Raw genomic sequence first — 21,395 nt, 5'->3', positions numbered from 1 at the left:
AGTAGGGGGGAACCTGTGGAAGGCAGTGGGGTGGGGAGACCCCTATCAGTGACAGGGTACGGTAACCAGGGAAACCATGGCGGTAGGCGGGGTCATAATCCCACAGGCGGGCAAATGACGGCCGCTGGTCCGGAGATTGATGTCTCCAGCCTGGTGGCCGTTACCGCCATGGCTGTCTCAAACAAATCTGAGACTTTTCAATTGAAATAAATCTGACTATGTAGATATTTATGGGACAAACGTGGTTGGAGTGCTGCTGTGAGACCCAGGGCTAGGTGTCTGCACAACTCTTGACTGGTGTGTAAGGTTGCTGCCTTATTCCATATCCCCAAATATCTATTTATATTGGCATGTTCCTTCAACATTTGGGGGATTTGAATGAGTAATTGATGGGACTAGGCTGCCTTTTGTTCATGGCAGAGCAAATGAGCTTGATATCGTCATTGGTGGCAACATGGAGATGCAGACAACGCCCATGGAGACAGTAAAGTTCCTGCAAATAAGAGGGGCTGAGAAAGAGCATTCCCCTCATTTGTCTAAGTCAGAGAGGAATGTATCAGTGGTGTGGGAGCACTATTGTGGTTGCAAACCATCGATGAGTTACTGATCCCCACATTGGGGCAGTAACTAATTCACAAATGGGGCTGTGAATCATATTGGTAGCCTCCAAGGAGTAGGTCATGGTCTAGGGGACCACCACAGGCTTGCTTGATATTTTCCTGAAATTTTTAGAGCAGCACCAGCTTCTTTAAGGACCACAAGCTTGTTTAAAAAAAGTTTCCTGACTGGGAATATAAACACAGGGATGGTGGTCTACTTTTAGATGGGGGCCACCGTCCCTGTGTTTATAGTCAATCATAAGGGGTAACAAAGAGCGACCTGTCTAATTAATATTCATTAGACAGGTCATTCTGCGCTCCCATGTGACTCAAGATTTTACAATGTGACTTATTCGTAAAAAGGGTGTTTTACAAAATCAGAGACTGGTTGCAAATAGTCAGTGAACAATTTGCAACTACTCTTTGTCAGGGACTTTGTCAAGGAATAATGACAAGGAAGACTAAGTAAGCAGAATATTGAGTGTAGATCTACCCAAGATCCCACAGTCAGTAGAGAAAGGAGATGCAAAGGGGAAAGTCAGCACTAGGGAACAAGAGAGTTCAGGCTCTAAAAGGGCAGGTACTCAAGAGGCAATTTGGCATGGCAGACGTGCAATACATGTGAAGGCAGGATCTGTTGAGCTGATACCTGTGGTTATAAAAGTAATTTAAAGACAATAGTCACACTGGACAAGAAACACCAACTTGGTTGTCGGCTGAGCCCACAGATCCTGGTGACAAAACAAGAACATACAAGGAAGTAACAGCAAGGGTGTAGAACTAAACGCACTGCCACAAATGGACAAGAAGCAAGCATGGAGTAGTGCTTACCAGCAAGAAAGGAAAAGAAAAGGCACAGAAAGCAAGTACAGCCACACAAAGAAAATGGAAGTTAAGACAGTTGAAACAGGAAGGTAGCAAAGTAGTAACTGGAAGAAAAGGAAGGAAAAAAGGCACAGGGAGATGTATATACAGAAAGTGAGTTCAAGGGTGCACTAAAAGTGCTGGCTCAGAATTTAAGGGAGCAGTGCAGGCAGTGCTAGCTGAGGAACCTGGATTGGCTACAGCTCAGGAATCAAGGTAGCACTGCAAGCAGTGCTAGTCCATAAACAAAGGAATTAGCTTCAGCTCAGGAACAGGATGCAAGGTATAACTATTGTCCAGGAATTATGGAAACAAGGACAGCAAAAGCTCAGGAAACAAGGGGTCAGCCAATCATGAACAGTACACAGGGCTGAAGGAAACTGAGGTTAACAAGAGCTCACTGTGATTACATGCTTCAGTTTTGAGCAGGTAAGCACTTGCCAATCACAATCAATCAATCATAGCATTTGTAAAGCGCAGCACTCTCACCCCTGAGGGTACCTGGGAGCTTAGGGTGCTGTGTCTCAGTTGAAAATCCATGTCTTGAATCTCCTGAAGTTTGCCAGGGAGGGAGCTGTTCAGAGGTGGAGGAGCAGGCCTTTCCAGCGCCTTGACTGCTGTATAGGAGAAGGAGCGGCCTCCACTATAGCTGTAATGGATGCAGGGAGTGTGTGCGAGGTTTAGCGAGGCATAGCATGGTTGTCTTGCTGTGATGTAGAAGCGCAGTCGATGGTTGATGTAGGACATCCCTAGGTTGTGGAGAGCCTTGTATGTGAGGACTTTAAATTGGCATGTCTTCTGGATGGGGAACCACTGGAGGTTCCTGATGTGTGGGGTGATGCTTGAGTGCTTAGGGAGGTTGAGGATAAGTCTGGCTGCGGTGTTCTGTGGAGTCGGAAGTCTTTTAAGTAGCTGGGAGGACACTCTGGTGTAGAGAGTGTTGCCGTAGTCGAGGCAGCTAGTGACTAGGGCTTGTGTGACTGTATTTCTGGTGTCAGTAGGGATCCATTTGAAGATTCGGCGGAGCATACAGAGGATGTAGAAGCAGGAGAGGGTGACTGACTTTACTTGTCGATTCGTGGATAGTTGGCAGTTGAAGATGATGAAGAGGTTTTGTGCATTGTCTGATGGAGAGAGCGCTGGTCCAAGTTCTGCTGGCCACCAGTTGTAGTCCCATATGGAGGTATTCTTCCAAAAGATCAGGACTTCCGTTTTGTACATGTTTAGCTCGAGGCAGATTTTTTCACCCAAGTTGCTACGTTGGATATGGCGTTGCAGAAGCTGGCTTTGGGGTTGTGAGGGTCTTTGGTGAGAGAGAGGATTAGCTGAGTGTCATTGGCATAGGAGACTACATTGAGTCCATAGGATCTGACGATGTCTGCGAGGGGGATCATGTAGATGTTGAATACGGTTGGGCTGAGGGAGTATCCTTGGAGTAAACCGCAGGTGATGTTCTTGGGTGTAGAGGTGAAGGGAAGAAGGTGGATGGTCTGCATGCGTCCTGAAAGGAAAGAGGCAATCCACTTAAGGGCATTTTGTTGAATGCCTATATTGCGGAGTCTGTTGAGGAGAGTGTGCTGGGAGATTGTATCACATGCTGTGGAGAGGTCCAGAAGGATCAGAGCTGCCAACTCTCCTCAGTTGAGGAGGGCCCTGATGTCATCTGTGGTGACGATCAGTGCAATCTCCATTTTGTGGTAGTCTTGAATTCTTGATTGTGAGGTGTCGAGAAGGTGGTTTCGTTCGAGGTAGTCGGTGAGCTGTTGGTTGATGGCTTTCTTGAACACTTTGGCCGGGAAGGGGAGCAGGGAGATCGAGCGGCACTGGATCGTCATTGGTGATGGTGACGTAGATGGTTTCCTTGAAGATGATGGCGATGCCCTCGGCATGTTTGTTTTCGGTTTTGATGTATCATCTTGTAGCCATCAGGCGGTGGCCGATGCGATGTTGGGGTTTGAGGAGGGTGTTAGCCATGTTAGCCATGTTTCTGTGATGTCCGGGTCGGGGTGATGATGGTGCCCTAGATTTCTGGGTCGTGTTTGCATAAGGAACGGGCATTTAGCAATATGCACTGGAGTGGTGCTTGGTTGTTCGTAGTCTTCTGTGTGGGTGCAGCGAGGGCATTTGTGTGTGCAGGTGGGCCTGGGTTGCAGGAGAAACAGCAGTGTGAGCAGGTGAAGGGTCCTTTGGTTGAGCCTGGGGAGGCCATGAATCAGCTGCTGATGAGGTGTCAGACATTCTGGGCCGGGAGCTCTTTGGTGGTGTAGAGATGGGGGGAAGGAAGACCAGGGGCCCTGATGTTAGACCCAGGTGTTTATAGGCTTGCCTTTAGTGCATTTTTGGCGTTGACATGCTGCGGCCTTCATTATATGTTGTGCGGGTGAGAGGGGTTGGGGTGGGATTCAATATGGAAATACAGTTTGGGTGCATTGAGGTACGTACTGACTCTCCTGAAAGCTAACCAAATACCTACCCATCAAGGAAACTGGAGGAAAAGAAATTCCCCAAGTGGTTTGAAAAGAATGTAAAAAAACTCCGGAAAGTTGTTAACAAAATGCAGTGAATATTAAAAAAGAATGAGGAAGAAATAAATACAGAGTGTTGCTGGGTGATACAAAAGATTGATGTATAAACATAACTGGAATGATATGTTAAAATCTAAGAATAACTCCAAACGATTTTGGTGACTGGTAAATAGCTAAATGGTGATTTCACTCCAAAATCTGGAAGCACAATTGATTAAAGCCCAGTGGAGCCCAATTGATTGAGTTTATTTCATAGCTATATCACACACATGGGACAACTGATGTGGATCGAGTTGAAGATTCCTTTTCAGACAATCACCTAATAGAGTCCCAGGGTGAAGACTTTGTTTCTGAAATAATCAGTAACATGAAATCATGGTGAGAAGGGGGACCAGATAACAAACATACCCTCCAAAGCTTACAAGGCTGATCATCAATATCCTTAGTCCTTTCTTCAAATTGAAGTTGGCATCCAGGTTTATCCCTGAATCATGGACGTGGCAGTTATCAAGCCAATCCAAAAGAAGGGTTGAGGTACTTATGCAGAAAATTATACACTGATGTCCCTCCTAGATATATTCTCTAAGATCTACACACAAACTCTGCTTAAAAATCTTTAGGAATGGGTCTTAGTAATTACCCCCAATAGAGCAAGGGGGATTCTGACAAATTCTATTTACAATTGATCACTATTTTGCCTTACGGGAAACAGCCAGTAAGATTATGGATACAGTTGGGAAACTTTTCTGCTGTTTTTTCCACTGTTGGGCTGCAGTTGGCCATGCAGATTGATGCATCCTTTTGGAGAAATTGCAATTTTTATCTGGAATCACAGTTACACACAAATAATTGGGTTGAGGTAGATTTAAATTTTGCAGGTGCGTTATCTGAAAACATTCTGGTACAGAATGGTCGAAGGTACGGCTGTGCCATAGGTACCTTTTTTGCACATTTTCATGTCAGACTTGCCAAGTAAATTGATAAATAAAAACCTTTGCTCAAGAAAAATGTGGACTCTGCATGTTAGTTGGCTTATGTATGCAGACAATCATATTATAATGGACTATATGCCAGAAAACCTATTAACAAAACTAGAAATCTGGCACTCCTACATCATTGAACATATTTACTATACATTTTGAAAAAACAAGACCCAATTTTTTTTTAAGTGTCCCGAAAAAACTAATGTGGTACTTAGCAATTGTAAAAATCTTGGACTCAAATTTGCAAATAATTTAAAATGTGATATGCACATAGGAAATAGAGGAGTCTCACTCTTATCAACTGTAAATGAGTTGGGGGTTATTCATTTAGACCTACTAGGAAGGCCATGGTGGGTAAACGTATCCCCCAAAGAGGGCGCCAGGTATAAATATTGGACCTCAGAACCCAACTTTTCAGTACACTTCTGGACCTGTGGACTCCGCCAGGTAGAAGGACTGCTGTGCTGCTGGAAGGACTGCCACTCCACTGGACTGTTACCCCGAAGGACTGCTGTCCTGCTGTGCTGACCTGCTGCTGCTCTGTTGCCCCTTGCCTGTTTGAAAAAGACTAGAACTGTATGTTTAAACGAAGGCCCCCCAGAGTGACTATAAGGGCTAGTTGGTTGGCCTCCTTTTCAGAAGCCTCAGGGAAAGAACAGGCTTTCAACAACCATGGACCCAGCACCTGGACTCTACCATCTGTAAGTCCTGCCCTTCCAAATGGAGCCACCCCAGTCCTGGCTCTTTGGAGGTGGGCCTGAAATTGCTCTCCTTGCCCATCTGTGGATGCAGCAGAATTGGTGCATCCGCCATGCTGCGTGGCAGAACACCGAGCAGAAATTATGGATTGACTCTGCTGCTTGGACTTTCCCAACACAAGGACTATACATTGCAGACCACAGCCCCATTGAAGCCTCTGCTGTACGAAACATTCCCGACACAGGCCCTTGCTTCACAAGCCTCTCGTTGACAGGATCCTCGATGGTGACACAGGGGCTCACATCACAGCCTTGCAGCTCCTCTGAACCAACGCATCACCTCCGCTACACAACGGGTCCTAGATTCTAGACTCTGCAATGATCTGAAACCAGGATTTAAGGTATTCTTGTTCAGCAGGCCTAGCTTGGCCCTTGTAGCTGGCCTGCACTCCATTACGTTGAGCCTGAATTTGTGACTTTGTCACGGTCTAGCATGACCAGATATCCACAGATGGCATTGAGCCTTTTTAGCTCCCAGCGGACTCAAGATCAGTGTGATGTAATCGTAGAATAGAACAGAATGAAGACTTGTTTAAGAATTTTGGAGTTCACAGGTAAACGCAGAGGAATAAAGACATATGATTCACAGCTCTGTGTGTGGTGTAGTCATAGGCGGGAACCCAGGATGGGGAATATGCTACAACTGGTGACAAGATAGGAGATAAGTAACCCAAAGAAGAAAGTGTTCTCCTGGAGAGTTTGCCTTGGTCCAACCAAGCTGCTTGTGCGTACTATGTGTGCCTTCTTCAAAGTGCTGAGCTGACGATTGGCATATGTGGTGTCGAAGTGCATCTCCAGCTGGTGTGAAGTGTGTGAAAGAAAAGAAAGTTTTACTAAGAGGTTTACACATCGATTGTCATGGAGCTACGACCAAGATCATATAAAAAAGTACCACACTGCCATGCGAAAGAAGGTTTTACATTGTACGGAGCATTAATAAGGAAGGCGGATACAACCAGGTTTGCAAATGCAGCTAAAGTCAATTATCATTTACAAAATAATGCTGAGAACAAAGCGCTGCAAGGCAGAGATCAAACAGGTGTCAGAAAATGCAAACTGGAGTGTAAAAAGGATGACATAGATGACTTACCAGGCCTCCTTTAGAGAGTCATCCTGCCACAGCAGTCAAAAAAGTGGCTCGAGGAGAAGTGCTCAGGGTTATGCTTATAGAGCTGTCCATACCCAAAGCAATGGCTCACCAAGCTGCCAAGTGGGGTTCAGAACATCTTCATAATTCTTGAAAGAGCCAAGAGTTGAAGGCAAATGTTGGATTTGTGAAATTTGAACATGCGAGCTAAAAGAGAAGACACCATTCCAACTGATGTTAAGACGATCCTGAGTATCACACGTCAAAAGACTTGCACAAGCATGATCATCCTACAGCATCAGGTGGCATGCTACCGGCAACGTAAGTAGGTTCCACATTGGTCTACAATGCTGCCGCCTTCCTGAAACTACCACCACCTTCCGATAACGGCAAAAAGCAGGATATTGGTGATATATGGACTACCTGAATAGAGACATTTGAAGACTTCATTGATGCACTTAAAAAGATGTAAGCCGGAAAGATTATCAAATATCTCAAAGATCTTGCTGGTGATAGTTTAAAAGAAGTCAAAAAGAACATGCAGAGAACTGGTGAAGTCACACTCCATCAGATTATGAATACATTGAATCTCAAATTCAATCCAGTACCGAATGTTGATTATGAACGATAAGTTTTCAGTCAAAAACATCAAAGAGTTTGCAAAACAGCCAATAAATTTGTAGAAAGACTTGACACACTAATCAAACATAAGTTCAATTAATTTAACGATGAAGAAGCCATTCGGCTTACTGTTATCGAGCAATGCTTGTCCAATTCATTCAGGCAATGAAGGCTTAGAACCTTTTGTCTGAGTTCTTGTTGATAGCTGTCAGAGTAATCTGAGTAATGTGAGTAATGTGTGGAGAAACAAGCTGTGACATGGAGGCCTGAGGTGCCCATACTGAGTCTGCCATGAGTATGGAAAGTAATTTGAAACAAAAGACTGAAAGACACAAAGTGATGTCTACATATAAAAAGAAGTTATGTTTTAGATGTGGATTTTTGTTTCCACATGAAGGAAAGTGTCCCACCATTTGATAGATATGCAAAGGTTGTGAGAAAGAGAACCATTTGTGATGACGTGTAAAGCGAAGGAAAAAAGTAAGTGTGTGATGGCACAAAGACGAAATGTCCAACAGAACATTCCAGAAGCAACATTCGACGCACGCCCACAAGGTCAATCGGCATCATCAGTTGAGGCAAATAGATACTAAAATAAGTTGATCGTCATCTAAATCATCGTTAAACAGTTCTTCTGCCTCAATAATAAGTGAAAGTGAAAAAGTGATTGCGCCATGTCTATGTTTACCTCAGAATAATCTGCACATGTCAGACTGGACGCATGTGAAGAAAAATGTCAGTCAAAAAAAGTCAACACGCCGAAACAACAAAATCATACAAACACTGTCCAAGGATTACATTGAAAACAAATGGATTTACAATACCTGTCATTATCGACAGTAGTGCATCGATGAACATAATGCCTGAAGAGAAATACAATGAACTCCCTCCATTACGGTGGCTTATGCTGTTGAAAACCAAAATGTATACTTGGGCTTCATTGATGCCAATGAAAAGTCCAGTTTCATTTGTAGCAACAGTGAAACATAAGAAAACAAAGGTACAGGCCCGATCCATGTGCTTCAGATTCAGCACAAGTTTTGTGTTTGCTCACTTTCAACACAGCTTCTGACATGGGACACATTTTTGTGAATGACAACATGAATGCTCATCATGAAATAGTAGTCAATTCCCTTTGTTGTTTAATAGTTTAGGAAAAGGAAAGACTATGAAAGTAAAGCTGCATTTTAGTGAGGATGTCCGTTCTGCTGAAACAGAACTTGAATTGTTACCTAAACATTATATTATTAAACGTTCTACTTGCCCAAAACCATTGGTTTTCCCCATAGTGGTAGTGCCCAAAAAGGACAGTGAAGGAGCTGTACGCATCTGCATTCACATGCTTCAGGCGAACAAACCAATTGAACAAGAGATGACATCCAGGGCTGCACAGTGCTGACATGCTAATGGCATATTGTGGCCAATGATAGCAGATGTTTGTCTCAAATAGAACATGCTTTCCCACAGCCTGAGAAAGACAGTTTGGCTGTGGTGTGGGCTTGTGAACATTTCCCTGTATTCCTGTATGAAAAGCCTTTTTGGTTGGTGTCTGATCATCAAGCTTTGCTGTCCATCTTTGGCAATCCAAAAGCCAAGATGCCTCCTTGCATTGAACGATTGGGACAATGATTGCAAGAGAACAATTATGCAATTGTGCATCATCCAGGAAAGGAGCAAAATCCTGCTGACTACTTTTCAAGAGTGCCTTTACTAGGCCACAGTACTCCATCCAAGATGGCTGAGGCCTATGTTAATTTCATTGTTGAGTTAAGTGCACCAGCTGCTGTATTGTTAGCCTCAATTGTCACTGCCATGAGACCTGATAGTAACCAGAGGAAGTTACAAAATTACACATCAGTCATAGGACAAACACATTCAACCTCTCAATAATGATGGTGAATATCAAAAATATAAAAATGTCAAAGATGAATTGTCCATACCTCAGGAAGGAATTATATTGTGAGGGTAAAGGATCCTTATTTTGGAGATGCTATGATAGAAAGTGATTGTAGTGGCTCACAAAGGCCATTGTCGTATTGTTGCCACAAAGACAGTTCTCCGAGACAGAGATTGGTTTCCATACTTAGATGAAAGAGTTGAAAAAGAACTCAAGACCTGTCACATATGCAATGGACAGTCAACTAATGTCATTCAACATACTCTGAACATGTTAGAATTACCTAAACATACATGGGAGAGAATAGCCATCAATTTATTTGGTCCACTTAATAATAGACATAATTTGATGGTGATTGTTTATGAATACTCACATTTCCCTTTGGTGTAGGTTCTCTTATCCACAACTCATGAAAGAGTAATCAAAAAACTTGATGGAATTTTTGCGACATGGGGCATACAAGCCATTGTAAAGTATAGCTATGGTCCACCCTTCAACAGTAAAGACTTTAAGGCATCAAAAGATCACACCCACAGGCCAATGGACTTGTTGAGCCTTTATGTGTACACTAAAGAAAGCAGTGCAGTGTGCAACTCTTGAGAAACTCAATTTCTACTCTACAAGGTTATCATTAGACACCCCAGTTTACCACAGGTGAAAGTCCTGTGACTTTGATGTTCGAGAAACAATGACAACCAAGTAACTTCAGTGGACCACCAAGAGAGAAAAAAGTGAAAACATGATTCATGCAAGGGGATTGGTTAACAAGCAGAAAATGAAAGTTTATGCAGACAAGAGGCAAAATGAAAAAGATATCTCATTCAGAAAATGAGACTTGGTGATTGCTCGACAGATGCACAAAAGAAATCTGATACTCCTTATGACTCCGTTCGTTTTTCAAGTGGCGTCTACCAAGGGACACATGGTGAATGTCCAGCACGCTGGGAAGTCTATTACCAGAAACTCTTCTCTCTTTAGGTCTGTGTTTTATTAGTTTTCAACTCAAAATGGTGGCACAAAGACTGACTCTGAAGACTCAGTGACTGTTGCTGATGCTTTAATATCTTTGATAACTGTTTACAGCTTCCAGGAACCAGATCAGTTTGCATGATCAAAGAGCCAAGAAGATTGATTGAAGAGATATAGCTGTACATGTTTCTACATTTCCAGCCATCCTCCTGTTGCATGCAGAGAGTTCCCGGACAACAAGTGGAGGTCCAAAAAACTTTATTCACCAATGCTTCTCCCAGAACAACGCGTTTCAGCCGTAGCCTTGATCATGTAACAATTGAGAGTGTCTCACAGACCAACTATATACCACACCCAACATGCACATAAGGACAAAAATAAGATAAAAACTAAGTAATTTTGAAGGAGATATTATGTCTAAGAAACAACGCAAGTTCTTACGAGATTTTAAAGATTACCAATCGGGCAGGATCTTAACCTTCCATCGTAAATATGATCATATGTATGCGGAAAATGACAAAGAATTAATAGTTGAGAACAGCAATAGGGACTTCACGTCGGAGGTGGAAGAGAGTGATATCTCAGATGGGAACCAGTCCGATGTCTCTGATTCTCTTTTGGATAAAGGTCCAGTTGCAGATAAAAATGCGAGTAGGTCTAATTTTTTTAAACAATTTTGCCTCTTAAACCAGGGAAGGACAGACCAAAGAAAATAAATATTCCCACAACGGGGCAGCGGTCGAGGCACAAGAGGCAGAGGGAGAGGAACCGGGCAGCCAAGATACGGGCAAGGAAAAGAAGAACTCAGGCAAGCAGGTGTAACAACCAGAGCTCGGAAAATGATGTGACAACAGTAGTAAACATATCAAAGCGAATATTAACTGAACAAGAAAGGAGCCTCTTGTCATTAGGCCTGTCGTTCTGCCCCAGAACGGATTTTGACTATGTACAGACAAGAATTGATCTTTTCCATCTGGTTAGAAAATGTAAATTAAAGAAATGGCATCATACAAAGGTCACCTCAGAGATGTTGGGAAGTGACAAGTATAATGTCAGTACATTAACCATTTCTGATGTGGAGGTATTGCATACGCTGTCAAGCTTACATGATGGTATTGAGGCTCATGAGGACCCTGTATTGAACTTATTGGATTTGGGCATAGAATTGGATTGCCCATGGCCTACTAAGTTCAAACCGAAATCTGTATTTTTACCAGCTGTACAATGTGAAGCAATTGATGTTTTTGAAAAGGATGTTATCAAGCAATTGAAGAAAGTGAGATATCAAATGAGAAAGAATGAACAACAAAATTTGACGAAGGTACAAAGTGAGGCCCTTCAAGGATTGAAGGTTGACAGTAGCATTGTTATCAGACAGTCAGACAAAGGGGGAAATGTTGTTGTTTTGGACAAGGATGCTTATTTAGTGGAAGGATTGAGACAGGTGAATTATCAAACTTGCTATATACCAGTAAATCTGATTGATGTCAAGAAATCCAACACTCAATATTTTGAGATGTTGGTGGATTGGAGGGATAAAGGGCTGCTCAACTGGGAGGAATATTATTTCCTCAAATGTGATTCACCAGTAATTCCCATTCTATACCTATTACTGAAAATACATAAAAACACTGTGAATCCCCCGGGGAGACTATGGGCCAGATGTAGCAAATTTTTAATTTGCGAGGTGCAAAGTGCGAGTCCATGCGATTCGCACTTTGCACCTCGCAAATTGGTATGCAGTACGGTGTCTCAGACACCGACTGCAACTCGCTATGGGGTCGCAATGACCCACCTCATGAATATTCATGAGGTGGGTCGCAAATTGCGGCCCCATAGCGAGTATAGGCACTCGCAAACATGGAGGCCTGCTGTCATCAGCAGACCTCCATGTTCGTGACTGCTGTTAAATAAAGCAGTTTTTTTTTTTTTTTAAGTGTAGCCCGTTTTCCTTACAGGAAAACGAGCTGCACTTAAAAAAAAAACGAAACCTTTAGTTTCGGTATTTTTTCAGGGCAGGGAGTGGTCCCTTGGACCACTCCCTGCCCTGAAAAAATATTTGTGGGTCCAGTCACAAACTGGAAAGGGTCCCATGGGGACCCCTTCCAATTTGCGAGTGGGTTACCATCCACTTGAAGGGGATGGTAACTGCGATGCCATTTGCGACCGCGTATGCAGTCACAAATGGTATTGCATACCACTCAGACTCGCAAATAGGAAGGGAACACCCCTTCCTATTTGCGAGTCGGAAATGCATATTGCGAGTCGGTACCGACTCGCAATATGCATTTCTGCACAGCAAAGAGGCATTTGCACCTCGCAAACGGCGATTTTCGCCGTTTGCGACGTGCAAATACTTTGCTACATCTGGCCCCAATTGTTTCTGCTATAGGGTGTCTCCTGGAGAACACGTCTAGGTATATTGATTACTTTCTGAGAACCTTTGTTGAAAGTCTTCTATCTTATATTAAAGACACAACACAGTTTTTAAGGATTATTGATGGAATTGAATGGGGAGAGGACTATCTTCTTGTAACGATGGATGTTACTAGCCTGTATACTTGCATCCAACATGACTTGGGGTTAGTAGCAATTTGACATTTTTTAAGGACTAGATCACTTTCATTTCTGATGCATACGGAAATGATCTATGATATGATCAGTTTTTGCCTTAATAATAATTTCTTTCTCTTTGATGACAAATTGTACAAACAAACACAGGGCACGGCTATGGGAACTTGCTTCGCACCAAGCTATGCGAATCTGGTGATGGGCTGATGGGAGGAGCAAATATCCACCAGCTCACCCGACTTTGATGAAAGAGTCATTTTATGGTGTTGGTTTATAGACGACATCTTTGTGATTTGGAAAGGTGATGAGACTTCGGCTAGAGACTTCATAGCCTTTCTCAATAGTAATGACTACTACTTACATTTAAGTGATCAGAGTAGTAAACAACAGATTGCATTTCTTGGTGTGGAAGTTATAGTTCAAGAACAGACATTAAGGAACAAACTCCATAGAAAACTGACGGCTGGTAACAGCACATTGAATGCGAACAGTGCCCATCCTCCAAATCTCATTGCCAGTATTCCCTTTGGGGAATTTTTAAGAGCCCGCAGGATTTGTAGTACTTGGGAGGACTATCAGAAAGAAAGCGACAATATGCTCTCACGTTTTTTAGAGAGGGGGTATAAGAGCAAAATGATTCTTCAAGCTAAAAATAAGGCGGATAACATAAAGAGAGAGAATTTGATATACCCTAGAGTGGAGTCAGATGCAGGTGATCAAAAGATAAGATTTATTACAACTTATTCTAATCAGTCACAGGTCCTGAGAAAGATTCTGAATAGGAGTTGGCATATACTACAGAATGATTCCACCTTAGGTAGTACTATCCCAGAGGCGCCTGCGATTACCTTTCGCAAGGGTAGATCATTGAGAGATGATCTCAGCCATAATAGAATAACTAGGTATAGTGTCAGAGCTATGTCCCTTGATCATTCTGTGGGCTTTTATTGTTGCAGACATTGCAAGGCATGCAAATTTAGTAAAAATTGCCTTAAAGTAGGTGATGAGAATGGGCATTGGACGTATCAAATTCGAGGACACTTTAACTGCAATACAGATTTCTGTGTTTATTGTTTGATGTGCCCGTGTGGGAAACTGTATGTGGGCAGCACAATACAGAAGGCTAAAAAGAGGGTTCTTGAACACATCCGAGCGATTCGCAATTTTGATCGAACATACCCAGTGGCAAGGCATTTCCATGACAAACATAATGGGGATGAGAGGCTATTGAGTTTTGCAGTCATTGATCAGATTAAACCCAGTATCAGGGGAGGTAATAGAGAAAAGAAGATGAGGATTTTGGAATCAAAATTGATTATTAGACTCAACACCCTGAGCCCTGGGGGTTTAAATTCAAGTGAGGAGATGAATGTGCATTTAGGTTAATTGAAGTTGCTGGATATGTGTATATATATATATTTTTCATCAGTCATTTTTATGATATTTTATTTGTCTTTGTGGGTTTTTTATATAAAAGATTTTTTTGTGACATTGTGGGTGGTGTTTTGACATGTGGTATGGAGTAAGAGACACATATTTGTACACATGCACAGGAATTGTTGAATATCAATACAGGGCTGTCAAGGTATACTCGCATACTAATGTGCATTTATGTGTTTAGGAATACAACGTTATCTGATATATATCATATTTTACAGTCTTGGATTACCATTTAATATTTACAGCATTTAAATATTTGAATATTTAATATTTAATATGAAGGTTAGTCAAATGATTATAATTATTCAAAGGTCAATGAGAGTAACTAATGTGGATATTTTAGGAATAGAATGTTATTCAGTGAACATTATGTTCCTTTAAAAATTGTTCAGGACCATTTTGGATATTAATAATATTTAATATTTAATATTTAATATTGCATATTTGATGAATGTAAAAATTGTCTTGGCCATTTGGGTTATTAATAATATTCAATATGTAATATTTAATATTTTATATGCAATATGTAGGTTATTTGGAGGATTATATAGGAATTCATTTAATGTATAAATAGAGTAAATGATGTGGATAATTTTGTAATTGTAAGATCAATTTTGGTACAGCTTATGGCTATTCTAGACATTCCAAGATGGTGCTGACATTTGCACATTATGTGATAGCTGGGTGATCTGATAGTCCTTCTCTTATTTTTGTCCTTATGTGCATTTTGGGTGTGGTATATAGTTTGTCTGTGAGACACTCTCAATTGTTACGTGATCAAGGCTACGGCTGAAACGCGTTGTTCTGGGAGGAAGCATTGGTGAATAAAGCTTTTTGGACCTCCACTTGGTGTCCGGGAACTCTCTGCATGCAACAGGAGGATGGTTCGTAATATATGTGGATGGCTAGGTCCACGCCTGGACCGCTACTGAAGTAGCAGCCTCGGATGTCTGGCAACGTTGGTGTTTTAATGTTTCTATATTTATGTGTGTATATCTAATGATTTTATAAAATTTTTAATTGTTCATTTAACAGAGGGGGAGATGTGTTGTCTTGCATGATTTCGAACAGAATCTTTTTGGCTCCCAGTGGATTCCGTATCAGTGTGATATAATTGTTAGAAATGTAATGGAACGAAAGCTTGGTTTAGAATGTCGGAGTTCATGTGTGGTGTAGCCAATGGTGGGTACCCAAGCTGGAGAAGATGCTACATCTGGTTCTACTGATTGGACTGTTGTGGTTTTGGTTGTGCCATATTTCTTGAAATGCTCTCTATGTTCCTCAACGTGTGTGGAAGTGTTCTTGTGTTGTATTTTCACTTTATTGCTGTTTGAAGTGCTGCATAAATGCTTGACACATTACCTCTAAGTTAAGACTGACACTCTATAGCAAGCTACTAGAGGGTTGAGCACAGGTTAATTTGAGGTTGCTTGGACCTCCACTCTGACAAGGATTGTGGTTGCTGTTTGTGTAGGATTTTATCCCCCTCAACTAGTAGCCCAATTTTTTCTTATATTTGTCAATCAGACAGGAAATGGGGCTTGACTTCTGGTCCCTGTGAAGCTTCTTTTTTGCAGTCACTGCCCATGTATTAAAAAAAAATGTCCACTCAAATGCTGTAGGATTTATTGTAGTGACCAGCTCAATCTTTAAACCCTAGTCATAAATGTATAGTTAATTCAAAGCTAGAAATCAATGTCCTAACAATTGTTAGTTGTAGCTGTATGCCGCTTAGGAAATTGTAGAATATTCTGAAAGATGGAATATGCGAGTCCATCAACTTTTTGGATAAACTTCATTGAGAGAAGAGACATTCAGTAGCTCTAACAATAGTCTTGGTGATGCCAAGGTTTTTTATTGAGCATATAGGATTCTAGGCAGAAGGTTGAAGAGTATATATCTAGGTACTGACCCTGGGTGGAGAATTGCTGGTTTCAGAAGAAAGGTTTCTAAAAACAATGGCTAAAATCTTTGCAGGTTTAAATTGAAATATTTAGCAGGTCATCTTTTACTATACTGTCTACTTTTTATGTGTGAGAAAAACAAGGCTCTTCGTCTTGTGTTATGAAAATAAGGAATTAGAGGATGTAATGATGCTGAAGTCACTTTATGTTCCATTGAGCACTTTGATATTGTTATTGCAGTTGCAAAATATATTATGCTCATGCAGGCAAGATCTATTTTAATAAAGTCCTCTCTTCTTTTTATGCTAAATAAAGGTCTTGCCTTAGATTTTTGCATTGGTTTAAAAAAAAAAATTCCATTCTGTGTAATAATGTGATTTGTCTAGTTTGTAGTCACACAGAAATAACAACAGAAATTCACCAGTTATAGTAAGCAGAGCTAACTATAACATGCGTCCCTGCCATGCACTGGTTATGACCTCATGTTTTACATTACTCATGACATGTTCTGTGACATCAGTTATGTCATCACTGATGACATCTCAAATGACATAATTGATTACGTCACTGAAGACATCCAACAAGTGAGTTACTTTGTTTTATAGTTTACCTAGTGGTTGGTAACTTCCATATTAATTTTCCACATAACTTTCTACAGCCTGTGTCTAGCTAATGGGTGTGTTTACAAAACGCACGCACTTCAAATGCATCCTAGATGTGTAATGGAATTGAAAACAATATAAATCTTTGTGTTGAAGAGTAACTATGTGTGCAGATGACAGTTGATGACTTGTTTCCAGTACATGTTCTATGCACGTTTTTTGGTTCTGCACAAAAGGTTTTCAACAGGGCAAAGATTCTGTGTAGTAGATACTAAGTATTGTAAGCAGCCTTGAGTTATTAGTCAGAATCATCTCAGCATGACAATCTCTACATAACAAAAATGTCTGTGTGCACCAGGTACTAACTTATGTACATGTGTTTCTTTTGCTTCAGAAGGTGGGCTGTATGTAGGAAGGCTGCAGGCCACATGATCTTTAGCACATTCAGACCTTGGTTATTTTAAGTGAATAGTGTCTTTTTTGACAAGTGTTGCATAGAGTCTACCATATTCTTAGTAGATACTTTTTTAAACTCTGTGGTGTGCTTCTCATGAGAGTTTCACTGTCTCCAAACAGTGTGGTATAGAGTAAATGTGCTCCATTTTCTACTAATTTCAGCTTCATTTCTCAATGTAGGTTCGGTGAATGTGAGGGGTTTGATACAGATAACAGCTATCTGTAGTAGGGCATTCATTTTGGAACAGGTGTTGAATAGCTTAAGGAACCTGGCTTTCTCTAAACAGTTGTAAACATGTTGAACACCATGTGCAATGAGGGTTTCCTATATATCTGTGGTTGATTGTTAATATGAACTAGGCTACCCCTTAAGTGTGTGCTATAGGATCAATAATGCACATAACACATGGCTTGTTATACCTAAGGGAGTTGTACCTGTGATGGTATTAATGATGTTTCATATTATTCTGTGCTATTTGTACTTCCTTTCAGGCCTCTATTGCCATACTATTTTGTAGAGTAATGTTTACAAAAGAAGCTTGGATGAGGTCATCATTGATGTCATAAATTATGTCATAGAATGTCATGGGGGCTACACGAGCCCCTACCTGAGCCTTATCAGGCCCAGGGCCCCCATCCCTGGAGCCAAATTTAATTTCAAAAGGGAGGTGGCATGGCCCTGAGGATGCATCTCCCGAGGCTAAGTGAATAATAAAGGGAAAGAGGCATGTGCCCCCCCACCCTACATAGGACCCAAGGACCCCTTCACCGGGGTCAAAATGTAAATAAAAGGGAAGGGATCCTCACCCCCTGAGCCTTAGAGGTCCTGGGACCAAGCCTTATTAAAAAAGGGGATATCCCCCTTCCAGGACTCTTAATAGGCACCACCCCCAGGGCCAAATACAATAAAAAGAACCCCATTCCTGAGGCCGAATAATTAGGGACCTCATCCCCATTGTTAAATATAATAAAAAAGGGAGGGGACAAGCAGCCTCATTATGCCCGGCGACCTCATCCCCCAAGTCCCTATGTTTTTTAAAGCGGAGGGGCGGCCACATAACCCCCTTCCACAAACCTTCTTAGCTCATGGGGATCCCATCCCAGTGGCCATCTGTTTTTTTTTTTTAAAGGAAAAGGGGTTCCGTGATCCTTCTCCCCAAGTCTATTTTGGCCCCGGAGACCCCATACTACAGGGCCTACATCATTTAACGGTAGTTGCCCTTGTGCCCACCCAGGACACACAGCGAACACATGTTGGAGGCTTTAGTGGGAGCCCCAGAGCCCCCTGTGGCCCCCGCTGGATTCCCACATAGTGCAGGAGCTTGCCTTGTTCCTGCCCATAGGGAATAGCAACTATTTATGATACTCCCTCTATGTGGAAACAATTGGCTGTTCTCTTTCCCTGCCTATATCAGTGCAGGTAGGGAAGCAGATCTCAAGACTGCTCCCAGCCAGCAGGAGCTTTTGTTGAAATTCCCACCCACTGGGAGGAGACTTTGCCCTGGCGCAGGCAGGGAAATTACTGTGTCACAGCAATGGACTCCCTGGGACTCAGCAAGTGAGACAGCACCAGTTGTTGGGATCCCTGGGGCCATTGAAGGCTCATGAAGGTGGCTGCGTGACCCCCCCTCTTAAAAAATAATTTGGGCCCTGGAGGATGGGGTCCCTGTGGCCGTAAACATCTGGGGGAGGGGGACACTCAACCCCTCTCCTTAAAAGCAATTTGGGACCTGGGAGATGGGGCCCCCTAATGGCTCGAGGAGGGGGGCCACAAGCCCCATTCCCTTAAAAAAATTATTTGGACCCCGGTGGCAGGACCCCATAGTGCTCAAACAAGTCTAGAAGGAAATCTGTGAGTATTGTTTACTCAAAGGAAACAGTCTCAGACAAGAACAAGGTCTAAATTTAAAAGCTGGAGATAGAGTAGGAATATGAGCATTTCCAAAATGGCCACCAGGAAGCCCCTTCCTGGTTGGCATATTAGTGTTGCTAATCTGGAGGAAAGAATAGAATGTCCAGCACGCTTTGCTTCGGAGCTGCGCACTTTACCTGAGAGAATTCACCAGTAAGCAGCAATTCTTGTTCTCATCACAAAAGTTAGTCAGGTTAGTGGCGTCGTGGGTGAGGAGTCATTTTAGTTCCTTTGCATCTCCAAGAAGATACGTTAAAGAACAATGTTGAGAGACAACTAGTGTCTCGACAATGAGTCTGTCATTTTTCGGAATCTGGGGAAGTAGTGTTGCAGCTACTAGGCGGAGTTACGGGGTTCTGTGAGAGAACAGTGTCTCTCTTTTGAGAGTGCCAAGTACCTCCCAATAAAGCAAGTTACTAGTGCGGGTCCTACTCTTGACAAGTGAGCGGTGTCCTTGCTGTTGTTAGAAATAATAGAACGTTCAAGACAAAAATGCTGTACAAGTGATCCCTTTGCCTACAGCAAAGAAAATATAGAGATTGAATTAAAGAAGAGAGACAATATTTACTTACCTGAAAATCTTTGGAGATGACTTTCTTCATCTCTCCATGCTCCATTTTTCCAGAGATTTACACAAGGACCATCTAAGAGTAAGGCAAAGTTAGAAATGAAAATTATTGGTAAGCGGGACATGTTATTGTAAAAGTGGTTACAGGCTGTAAAGCTACATAAATAAGTCAACACCTGTAAAACAAGGAGAAGTTAATTGTCAACCAATTAATAAAACATAGAAGAGAGGCAGCAGTCATGGTCCCTTTGGATATGAAGAATAAGTGAGGTGACAGTATATGTTCAAATAGAGAATTACTGTATTTAGTTGTAAGGCTTTCAGAAAAGAGTAGTGAATGCATGTAATATGTTCTCTTGCAGTTCATTATCCTTCACCAAGAAGCAAAATCAGTTGCAAATCACCAAAGGTAGCTGAGTGGTGCTTAATGAGTAAAGGAACCGAAGATAGGCCAGGCTGTCTCTTCTTTCTCCCCAACCCCTTCCCCTCCTTTGTGTACATCCGTTAGTTCAGTATTCTTGGATGGCAGAGGAGTTTGGAGAGAGGCATTGGGAAAAGCCTGGGGAATCTGGTTCCCGAGGCTGAAAACAGCTTGGAGAGGGAAAACACTCCCCCCTCAAGATATACCCAGCTCTGGGGTGATAGAGGGCCTGGGGTCCTGAATAGGATGGGGGGAGGGGCCCTAGAAATGGCCACTTCCCATAGATAGACTATAAAATAGATACTGTCATTTCATATTATATATTTTGTAGCGATCCTGCAGGAATTTCACAGGATTGCGATAAGACTTGGCCATTTTTTTTTTTATTTGATCCCATCTGCCATTTTATAGGTTCCATTACATCCTATGGAACTTGTAATACATCAAACTGGATATCTGTCATGTTTGTGACAGAGTATCCCATCTGCCAAGATCGTAATCAGGCCCTAAGTCCTTGAGTTCCGTAATGGCTGCCAGCAATATTTTTCTTGTGTTGCTGGCAGACAATCAGAGCACTCGCCCAAGGAGAGATGGCCAAAGAAGAAAAAAGGTGCCTGGCAAATAAAAATGCTCTATTTTTAAATTGGCTCTGCTGTGAGACACTTGCAAGCCTCTTGTAGACCCACCATGCAGATATAAAAATATTTTAAACCTTAATTTCTCAAAAACTACTGAACAGATTTCCATAAAATCACAAAAAGCACAATCTAAGGACCAAAATTTAGCTTCCTGACAAATTTGATGCGATTAAGTTCAGCATTTTTTCCACTAGTGCTTCTTAAAGAAGTGGAAAATACATGGGGATTTTGCATTTTAGGAACCCCTTTTTTGTCTGCCTCCGCTTGACGGATCACCCCATAACTTTCCATGCATGAACTAGGCAAGAAGAGCACTATTTCGGAAAGATTGCTTTGTGAAGAGACGTAAACAGTACCAAAGTTAATAGCAACAGATAAATGCATCATCCTATGGAAATGCTGACCTAACTATAACTACCCAGGTTTAAGTACCTTCAGTTATTGCCATGCCCATGTTTATTCATCTGCTATGAAAGACCATCAAATCCAATACGAGACTACCAAAGAAGGTCTGGGATGGATGCTTGCTGACCAGCAGCGGTTCCTCTATTGGGGCATCGGGGCTTTGCCCCCCTATTTA

Source organism: Pleurodeles waltl, chromosome 1_1 (assembly GCF_031143425.1).
Source record: "Pleurodeles waltl isolate 20211129_DDA chromosome 1_1, aPleWal1.hap1.20221129, whole genome shotgun sequence".
Lineage (NCBI taxonomy): Eukaryota > Metazoa > Chordata > Amphibia > Caudata > Salamandridae > Pleurodeles > Pleurodeles waltl.
The sequence above is the reverse complement of the archived record's forward strand: the minus strand, read 5'-3'. Positions refer to the sequence as shown.